This window comes from Triticum aestivum, chromosome 4A, assembly GCF_018294505.1.
Source record: "Triticum aestivum cultivar Chinese Spring chromosome 4A, IWGSC CS RefSeq v2.1, whole genome shotgun sequence".
In the NCBI taxonomy this organism is placed as follows: domain Eukaryota; kingdom Viridiplantae; phylum Streptophyta; class Magnoliopsida; order Poales; family Poaceae; genus Triticum; species Triticum aestivum.
This window is the reverse complement of record NC_057803.1, coordinates 425,680,699-425,691,030: the sequence shown is the minus strand read 5'-3', so window position 1 is coordinate 425,691,030 and position 10,332 is coordinate 425,680,699. Positions and strand designations below refer to the sequence as shown.

The window sequence follows — 10,332 nt, the reverse complement described above, 5'->3', positions numbered from 1 at the left end:
CCACAAGATTTCATCAGATCTAATGGGCCGGCCCGTTAACAACCTAACATTTTCTAGACCAAATTATGGCCTACATTAGATACGGGTCGTTAAATGACTGCAATATTCTGGGCCAGTTTATGGCCATATCAGATCCGGCCCGTTAACATCCTACAATAGTTTGGGCCAAATTATGGTCTATACCTGATTTGGCCCGTTAACTGGCTTTCATTTCTTGGGACAAATTCCAGCCCATAACAGATACGGCCCTTTAACATCTACTGTGCCATCGGGCCCATTGGGGGCCTGATTTGCTCTTCGGCCTCTTAATGGCCCGTTTAATAGTTCGGCCCGATATTAGTTTTGGCCTGTTAGCGGCCCTGTCTACATATGGGCCTCTTTCGGCCCGGTTTCACTTTCGGCCATTTAAAGGCCCAAGTTGCACCTGGGCCTAACTCTGGTCCGTAGTTATTTTTGGCCTCTTAATGGCTCGTAGTCTTCGTGGATACATTCTAGCCCAAACTGCCTATCGGCCCATTAAAGGCCCCTGAGAGTGTTGGGCCTATTTTTTGCCCGTTATACATCTAGCCTGCTTCCCGCCCATCATGTAATTGGGTCAGCCAAGGCCCAAAAACATTTTAGTCTGTTAATGACCCGTCACACGAATGGGCCAATAATGGGCCGATGTATATTACAGCACGCTGTCGGCCCTTGATTTGTTCGCCACAATTAAGGCTTAATCTCATTTTCAACCTTTTAAAAGCCTATATAATTTTCTGGCCCAATTAGGGCAAGCAATTTACTCGGACTTTTAAAGGCCCGAAACTAATAGTGGGCCAGATTAAGACTAGACCTAACTAATGGCCCAAGATGATTGTAGGCCCACGATTTGGCCTGTACTAGCGATTGGTGACCGGCCAGTTTTAGTACGGAAAATATTATTTTATAAACCTGACCTATTGGCTCATTGCACACTAATTAAAGATTACGGCCTTTTCTTAGACCGAGGACAACATAAATAGCAAATAAATTACATCATCGTGACGAAGAATAAACCTAGACTACATGATAACCCACAAGTATAGGGGATCATTTGTAGCCTTTTTCGATAAATAAGAGTGTCGAACCCAACAAGGAGCTAAAGGTAGAACAAATATTCCCTCCAGTTCTATCGACCACCAGTACAACTCTACGCACACTTGATGTTTGCTTTATCGGAAACAAGTATGAAAATAGTTTTTAGGAGTGATACTAGAACTACTTTGGAAGAACAAAACTAGAAGTACTTTGCAAGATAATAAAAGTTAGGTGTTTAGTAAAAGGGTTTGTGTCAACAAGAAAGTTATTTGTCCCTAGGCAATCGATAACAAGTACCGGTAATCATCCTTGCAACTTTATATGAGGGAGAGGCATGAGCTAACATACTTTCTCTACTTGGATCATATGCACTTATGATTGGAACTCTAGAAAGCATCTGCAACTACTAAAGATCATTAAGGTCGTGAAACCCAACCATACCATTATGTATCAAGTCCTCTTTATTCCCATACGTCATACCCCACCTACTCGGGTTGAAGTTTCTATCACTCTTGCAACCCACCATAAGCGAACCATGAACATATTGCAACACCCTAAAGCCGGGGGGCCCTCACATTTGCATGATAACATAGGGCACCGTAGGACAGCACCATAAATAAAATATACAATCATACCAACCAAGATCACGATTAACCCATAGGACAAAACGGATCTACTCAAACATCATAGGATAACCATAGATCATTGGGAAATAATATATGCAGTTGAGCACCGTTGCATAGAGGGGGAGAAAGTTGGTGTTGACAGTAGCAAGATTGTTGATGTAGAACATCGTCCCGATCGTCGCCCCGGCGGCACTCCGGCGCCACCGGGAGAGAGGGGGAGAGAGCCCCCTCCTTCTTCTTCTTCCATAGCCTCCCCCCTAGATGGGAGGAGAGTTCCCCCTCTGGTCCATAGCCTCCATGGACACGGATGGGCAGGAGCCCCTCCAAGATTAGATCTCTCTCTCTGTTCTCTTCTGTTTCACGTTCCTCACATCTGGCCGAAAACCGTTTCTTATATTCCGGGAGATCCGTAATTCCGATTGCGCTGAGATTTTAACACGATTTTTTTCCGGATATAAGCTTCCTTGCGCTCGAAGTATAGATCCAATCGACGTTCGAGGTGGGCACAACCGACCACCACGTGCTAGGGGCCTCTAGCGGGCCCTGGTGTCTTGTGGGCTGTGTGGGTCTTCGTTTGCGGTGATTCCAACTCCCAAAAATCACATATATTCCTAAATAATTCTCCTTAAAATTTTATTACATTTGGACTTCGTTTGATATGGATACTCTGCGATACAAAAAACATGCAGAAAACAGGAACTGGCACTGGGCACTGGATCGATAGGTTAGTCCAATAGATCATATGAAAAGTTGCCAAAAGTATGTAAAAGTTGTATAATATTGGCATGAAACAATCAAAAATTATAGATACGATGGAGACGTATCAGCATCCCAAAGCTTAATTCCTGCTCGTCCTCGTGTAGGTAAATGATAAAAAAGATAGTTTTTGATGTGGAATGCTACCTAACATAAACTTGATCATATGTCTAGTCATGGCATGAAAATTAAGACATAAGTGATTCAAAGCAATGGTATATAATTTGACATAAAGACATCAATACTCAGGCATCCCAACAAACAATCAGGTCTTTCAAAATATCAATGCTAAAGAAAGCTATCCCTACAAAATCATATAGTCTGGTCATACTCTGCCTTCTTAACACAAAGTATTTATCATGCACAACCCCGATGACAAGCCGAGCAATTGGTTCATACTTTTTAACGCGCTTCAGCTTTTTCAACCCTTACGCAATACATGAGCGCAAGCCATGGATATATAACTATGGGTGGAATAGAGTATAATGATATGGGTAAAGATAGAGAAGACAAAAAGTAAGAAAGTCTCACATCGACGAGGCTAACCAACGGGCTATGGAGATGCCCATCAATTGATATCAATGCGAGGAGTAGGGATTGCCATGCAACGAATGCACTAAGAGCTATAAGTGTACGAAGCCTCAATATGAAAACTAAGTGGGTGTGCATCTAATCCTATAATGAAAAATTCCCACTAGTATATTAAAGTGACAACATAGAAGACTCTCCATATGAAAAACATGGTGCTACTTTGAAGCACAAGTGTGGTAAAGGATACTAACAATGCCCCTTCTCTTTTTGTTTACTATTTTTTCCTTTTTTTCTTTCTTTTTTTTCTTTTTTTTCTTTTTCTTTTTCTTTTTATCTCATTGTCCAGAGTCTCATCCCGACTTGTGGGGGAATCATAGTCTCCATCATCCTTTCCTCACTAGTGCACTGCTCTAAAACTGATTGATGATCATCACACTTCTATTTACTTATAACTCAAAAGAAACAAAAATTACAACTCGATACCTATGACAAAGTATGACTCTATATGAATGCCTCTGGAATGTACCAGGATGTGCAATGATCTAGCGTAACATGTATGAAAAATGATCAACGGTGGCTGAGCCACAACTACTACGTTAGCTACATGATCATGCAAAGCAATATGATAATGAATGCTCAAGTCATCAAACGGAAGCGGTGGAAGTTGCATGGCAATATATCTCGGAATGGCCATGGAAAAGCGATAATAGGTAGGTATGGTGGCTGTTTTGAGGAAGATATAATAAGGCTTATGTGTGATAGAGTGTACCATATCACGGGGCTTGGATGCACCTGCGAAGTTTGCACCACGTCTCGATGTGAGAAAGGGCAATGCACGGTACCGTTGAAGCTAGCAAATTGCGGAAAGGTAAGAGTGTGTATAATCCGTGGACTCACATTAGTCATGAAGAACTCATATACTTATTGCAAAAGTTTATTAGCCCTCGAAGCAAAGTACTACTACGCATGCCCCTAGGGGGATAGATAGGTAGGACAGGACCATCGCTCGTCCCTGACAGCCACTCATAAGGAAGACAATCAATAATAAATCATGCTCCAACTTCATGGCATAACAAGAGACTATACGTGCATACTTTGGGAATCACAAACCTTAACACCAATATTCTTACTAAACACAACCGTTTACTAGTACCTCCCACATATTCCATCTCTATATCGCAAAACTATTGCAAGAAATCAAACATATCATATTGAGTGATCCATAAGTTTTATGTAGGATTTCGTGACTAACCATGCAATTGACCAATTCCTGTTGACTCTCTAAATAGATATAAGTGAGGCATGAGAGTTTAATTCTTTCTACAAAAGACCATGCTCAAACATCATAGGATAACCATAGATCATTGGGAAATAATATATGGAGTTGAGCACCATGTTTAAGTAGATATTACAGCGGGGAGAAGAAGTGTTACAACGTTGCATAGAGGGGGAGAAAGTTGGTGTTGACTGTAGCAAGATTGTTGATGTAGATCGCCGTCCCGATCGTTGCCCCGGCGGCACTCCGGCGCCACCGGGAGAGAGGGGGAGAGAGCCCCTTGCTCCTTCTTCTTCCTTGGCCTCCCCCTAGATGGGACGAGAGTTTCCCCTCTGGTCCACGACCTCCATGGCCGCGGAGGGGCGGGAGCCCCTACGAGATTGGATCTCCCTCTCTGTTCTCTTCTGTTTCGCGTTCCCCAGATCTGGCCGAAAACCATTTCTTATATTCCGAGAGATCCGTAACTCCGATTGCGCTAAGATTTTAACACGATTTTTTTTGGATATAAGCTTCCTTGTGCCCTAAGTAGAGCTCCAACCGACGTTCGAGGAGGGCACAACCCACCACCATGCGCTAGGGGCCTCTGGTGCGCCCCGGTGTCTTGTGGGCTGTGTGGGCCTCCATTTACGGTGATTCCAACTCCCGAAAATCGCATATATTCCAAAATAATTCTCCGTAAAATTTTATTGCATTTGGACTTTGTCTGATATGGATACTCTATGATACAAAAAACATGTAGAAAATGGAAACTGGCACTGGGCACTGGATCAATAGGTTATTCCAATAAATCATATGAAAAGTTGCCAAAAGTATGTGAAAGTTGTATAATATTGGCATGAAACAATCAAAAATTATAGATACGACGGAGACGTATCACTATATAACAAAGAAATTGCCACATATTACATCCCTGGGAATCAAAGTTCGCCGCGAGTGATAATAAAGGGCAACCAGACAATAGATTCCATAAACTGGGCAGGTTGCCACCAGTGGAAGTAAACAGGCCAACAAAATAATAGACAGAACCGACAGCACTTCAACACAGTTCAAGAAAGGTTAGCCCGACCCACGAGCTGCAGTGCAAGCAGCTTAGCAACCTGATGAGACTGCGCTTCTTTGACGCTTATATCCACCAACTTAAGCTGCATAGCATCAATAGACGTCATGTACTTATGGTTAATCTTGCATAGAGATTGGAGTTCCAGTCGGATTTGAGCGGAAGAATGTCTTTCTGCTTGAATTTCGGACTGAAAAAGTCGAACAAATTCAGGCAGCTACTTCATCAAGCTTGTACCACTGAGTAAGTTCGACACTACATTTAGGCATGACTTTGTGGTTGTATGCCTACCCTCAAGATGTGTTGCCTTCTTCTCTGAAATATATATTAGAGGGACAAACAATGGGTTCGTCTCACTATCATTGTGGCAGTTCTTCCTAGCATCAGTGTTGTCACCCTGAAAGAGAAACAAGTTGGTAGATAACAGGTTTTGCACGTATAAGCATCAGCGCAGTCAATTCATCTCATTTCTTTGTCAGAAATAAAGAGACACTGTTTAAAATAAAATTACCAAAATAGGCATTGCTCATAGTTAAGACGGCAGGAAATGGCATTGTGCAGGAGCGGCCAGCTTCACCAGACCACTGGATTACAGACCAAGGGCGGCGTTGGATCAAGCATACATGTAGTTCTAAACAACGCATAAGCATGAATGGTGAGTGTACTATCAATTTATACCATTTCAGATTGGTAAATAAAGAGACACAATTTAAATAACATTAATATAATATGGCATTGTTTATAGTTGAGACATAGTAGGATATGACATTGTGTTGGAGTTGGTAGTTTCACCACAACACTAGATTACAGATCAAGAACATAAGCATACACATAGTGCTAAAGAAGATAACTTGCTATGTTTAGTTTATTTACATGGTATGAATAAGGAAGGACAAACTTATGTTTATGTACTTCTTTGTTATAAACTTTGAACAAGCAATTTGATGCAGACGACAAAAATAAATAGTATTTGCACTCATAGCTATCCAAATATACACAACAAAGTTTGAAGGCTCGAGGAGGACAAACTTACATTAGTAGTGAAGACCAGCTCTATAAAGCCCTTGTCCATATTGATGGGGGGTGCAATTCAAGAAGCTTACCACACACTCTTATTCAAGAGCATTGCCTTTATTCTATATTTTGTTAAGAGTAAATATAGATTTAAAAATATAGGAACAAATGGCGATTATCTCTCTCTAATAATAAAGCACGGATTGAGCCTCCGGGCTCACCATCGCGGCCTTTTTTGAAAAAGTCCCTTATGTTTTAGTTATTCAACCCGCAATCCATCGTTAATCTGCCAGACTGAAGGAAAAAACAGTTCGATGGAAAAATACACCCGTACGCATCTGCTCCTCTCCTCGATCCTCACCTTTGCCCAGGCCGATCTATTCCCCCTCGCCGCCGCCACACCCCAGCCCCCTCGCCGTCGCGGCCGCACCTCAGCCCGCTCGCCCTCCCCATCGCCGCCTTCGCGGTTGCATCTCAGCCCGCTCGCCGCCCCCGTCGCAACCCAACCCTTCCTCCCCTCCAATGGATGCCGCCCCAACCACCTCATCCAATAGGAAGCCCCAGTTCGGCAGCCTCTGTTCCCGCCCTTCAGCGGCCACCTCGCCACCCCTCCAACGCCCAGCACGTCCTTATCCAACGCCGCCCTTTAGCGCCCACCCATCCGCCTGCCCGCCCGGCAACGCCCGATTGAATTGTTGCTGCCAAGATCTGCCTCAATGTGGTTTGCATCATTGCGGCGACGACATCGTCGATCTTCGACTCTGACGACTACATCCAGAAGGACTACCATAATTCTCGCGGCTGGTATCCTCTACTCTCATCTCCCTACTATGAATCCTGACTGATTCTCTTCCTCCTCCCTGTGTCTTCCTCTCTGAATTTGGTAGTAGGTATTAGTGCGTAGCAAGTAGTTAATCAGCCAGTGGTGAATCTAGGATAAGAATGGAGGGTGCGCTGAAATCATTAGTCATTGTGCTAAACTGGTACGAGTATGATTTATAGTCTGAATTGTTGCATGGCAAAACAGTACCATGTTCTCTGAATATTTTTATTCCTATGAAATTGTGTGTGCTACAATCCTATCGCATTGGCATGTATATTCTGCATCTCTTGAAGATATTTGTGACATGTTGGCTGCCTTTTCCCCCCTTCTTTGCGGTTAAACGTTTCAGTCTCTAATCCCCTGGTTTTAGGCTATAATCCCTCGATTAGTACTGATATATGGAGTACTTATACAGAGTTGGGGCCGGGCACTACATCTTGCACTCTGAAATTAATAATACATCTTCTGCAATACTGATAGTACTATGAGATTCTTAGTACTCTGATTAGTATTGATATATGCAGCAGTGATGCAAAATTGGGGGCCCCAGATCTTGTACTCTAATTAGTACTGAATTTTTAATAGTTCATATACTCTGAAATTCATCGTACATGACGTAAAGTGCTCAAGGTGCTTGTGCGTACACTCTGCAAACACTGAACATACAAAGTGCACAAGGCTGATATATTTCCCTCCATTTCTGTATGAATAAATCCTAGATCGTTACAAATAACATGCCAACCTTCTTTTCACTTCATGCCACTGTAAGGTTGGTTTGGTGCTGATGCTCCTTATGTCCATGTCATTGTAGATGGCTGTGGAAATTTGGAAAATTTGCCTTTTCTATCAAGATGAGAATCAACAACATAAAGTTCTAGAAGGATTCATGGACAGAAAAGATATCTCCTTTTATGAGTTAATCAAATTGACTAAAGAAGTTGGCTTCTCGCCGGCATATGGTTTCTTGTACTACAGGAAGAAATACCCGCGTGGCAGATGCTATTCTGACATTGCTTCTGACCATGAAATACTTTGTGTTCAGTCTTCCCCTGAAAGTTAGCATAGGAATACACAATGTTTCTTCAGAATGACAGAGCACCAAATCGAGGCAGCAGGTTGCCATCGAATTCCACGGAATAAAACTGACTTGTGGATGTGATTAATCACTTACCAAAGTACAAGTTCATTCTCTGATGAAAAAGGTCAGTGTTTGGGGCGCACTGCGTAGCAAGGATATGTTGTAGGCTATATAGCTCTTCTGTGGACTGTGAGAGGTTGGGGTTCTCATGCTTGCTTGGTCGGAACCTTTTCTTTTGAGTCGATTGATGGACGATGGGCATGAGGGCATCTCTGCACTAACTACGCTGTATGTGTACTCCACTACATACAGATAGCTCGCTCGTCGTATCTCGACAGAAGAAGAACAACTTTGATCGATGGAGATGGATTTCTTTCCTGTTGTTGCGATTGTATGTGCCTTGCCGACTAAACTATCTTCTTTCTTATTTACTGTCAGGTAGCTCTTTCAAAGATAGCTCGCTCGTCGTATCTCGACAGAAGAAGAACAACTTTGATCGATGGATATGGATTTCTTTCCTGTTGGTGCGATTGTATGTGCCTTGCCGACTAAACTATCTTCTTTCCTATTTACTGTCACGTAGTTCTTTCAAGTCCATTTTCTCTAGCTACATGATGTTTTCTTTATAGGCTGTAATTTATTTGGCATTTGTGACAGCCAAATTGTCTTGTCAAACATTCTTTGAAGATTTTTTTTATTGCAATTGACATGTAATTTATTTTCTAAATAACCTATTCTTGATGGAGTCTGATCTCCTTTTTGACATATTCCAATAATAAGTTCTCATGTTCAATAATGCAATTCGGTAGATTATCTTGGATTATGGCATTGGGTTAATAGGATTTCATTGAACATAAATTTTGTTCTGCACAGGGATTCAAACTACAGTGCAATGATTTATTGAAAATCTGCATCTTAGTACTGCCCCATTTTCTGCGATTCAAATCTTCTTGGCTATGATAGATGGTTCAAAAACCATGTGAATCTTGGAACGGATCTGTTCTTCATATGTTATTATAGCCCGTGCATGAACTATTTTAAGACATGTTTACATTAAGGTCATATACATTGTTTTATAAGATGGTAAATTCAAATAACTGTTTGAACCTTGGAAGTGATTCATAATTTTTGTAGCAGGGAAGCTATTTGTGGTGTAATATGCAGCTAAAGGTATTCCAGCATGAGCTTCCATGCACAACATCAGTGCTTAAAGTAAAGGCTTCAGGACTTAAAAGTAAAGTACACCCATGGCTTAACTTAGTTTCCTTTTCTTACAGATAACTTGATTCTCTTGTTACAGATAACTTGATTCTCTGCTCACAACCAACTGGAGCAAGAAATAATTTCACAGGTAGCCTTTTCCTTTTCACTGCTTTGACAACATTATTTTTTGAGAAATGACAACATTTTAACATGGTATCACCCGTTGCAACACGTTGTAATTATGCAGCAACAGATCGCACCAAAGCATAGCCAACCTTGGTCCAAGAAGATAGAGAAGCACTGACAAGGTGGTTCGTTCGCAAGTTGGAGCCGTCCATGAGCTCACTGCTCTTGGTCGCTCACAGCAAAGAACTGCATGTTGGCTGGGATCTTGCCCATGTAATATCTTCAGTACTGTAATGGCAGATTGTACTTATTTTTTTGCAATTTTTTTTGGTGTTTAGGCCATGCTTATTGGGCCAAGAGGTAGACCCCGTATAATGCCGACCTGCTAAATGCGTTTACAGTTTGTGGAAATATGGCTTTGCGGGCCGGCGCGGGGGCTGAATATCCTTTTTACAGGTCCGCTTTGCGCTGGCCGGCGAATCCTCTGTGAATCCTCTTTTACAGGTCCGCTTCGCGGGGTTTGCTTGGCCGCCGCCCGCGCCGGCCCGTAAGTCAGTAATTTGCATTTCAATTTCGGGTCTGAAAAAACATTTCTTCTTCCCAATACCAAAATGAGCATCCACCTTCCTACACACATGTCCATCTCAATAAACTACTGAAATTGAACTGAATAGGTTGACAAAGCCGAATGAAAACAAGAACATACCCCGTCGTTTTTGCATTTGAAGAATACCTATCTGCGGTGTTGCGGCATTGCTATATGTTAGCCACAACACTATCTGGGCA

General features: G+C 42.2%; 1 long non-coding RNA gene across 4 annotated transcripts; it reads left to right on the top strand.

Moving 5' to 3' along the window:
• Positions 1–6,620: 6,620 nt before the first annotated feature.
• Positions 6,621–9,938, top strand: LOC123086210 (uncharacterized). 4 transcript variants are annotated; one of them, XR_006440677.1, is made up of 5 exons: positions 6,621–7,120; positions 8,656–8,749; positions 9,355–9,429; positions 9,518–9,568; positions 9,668–9,938. It is a non-coding gene; the product is annotated as an uncharacterized lncRNA (long non-coding RNA). The 4 variants fall into 4 exon arrangements; XR_006440676.1 differs by having other exon boundaries at positions 7,951–8,749; XR_006440678.1 differs by having other exon boundaries at positions 9,355–9,568.
• The last annotated feature ends 394 nt before the right edge of the window (positions 9,939–10,332 follow it).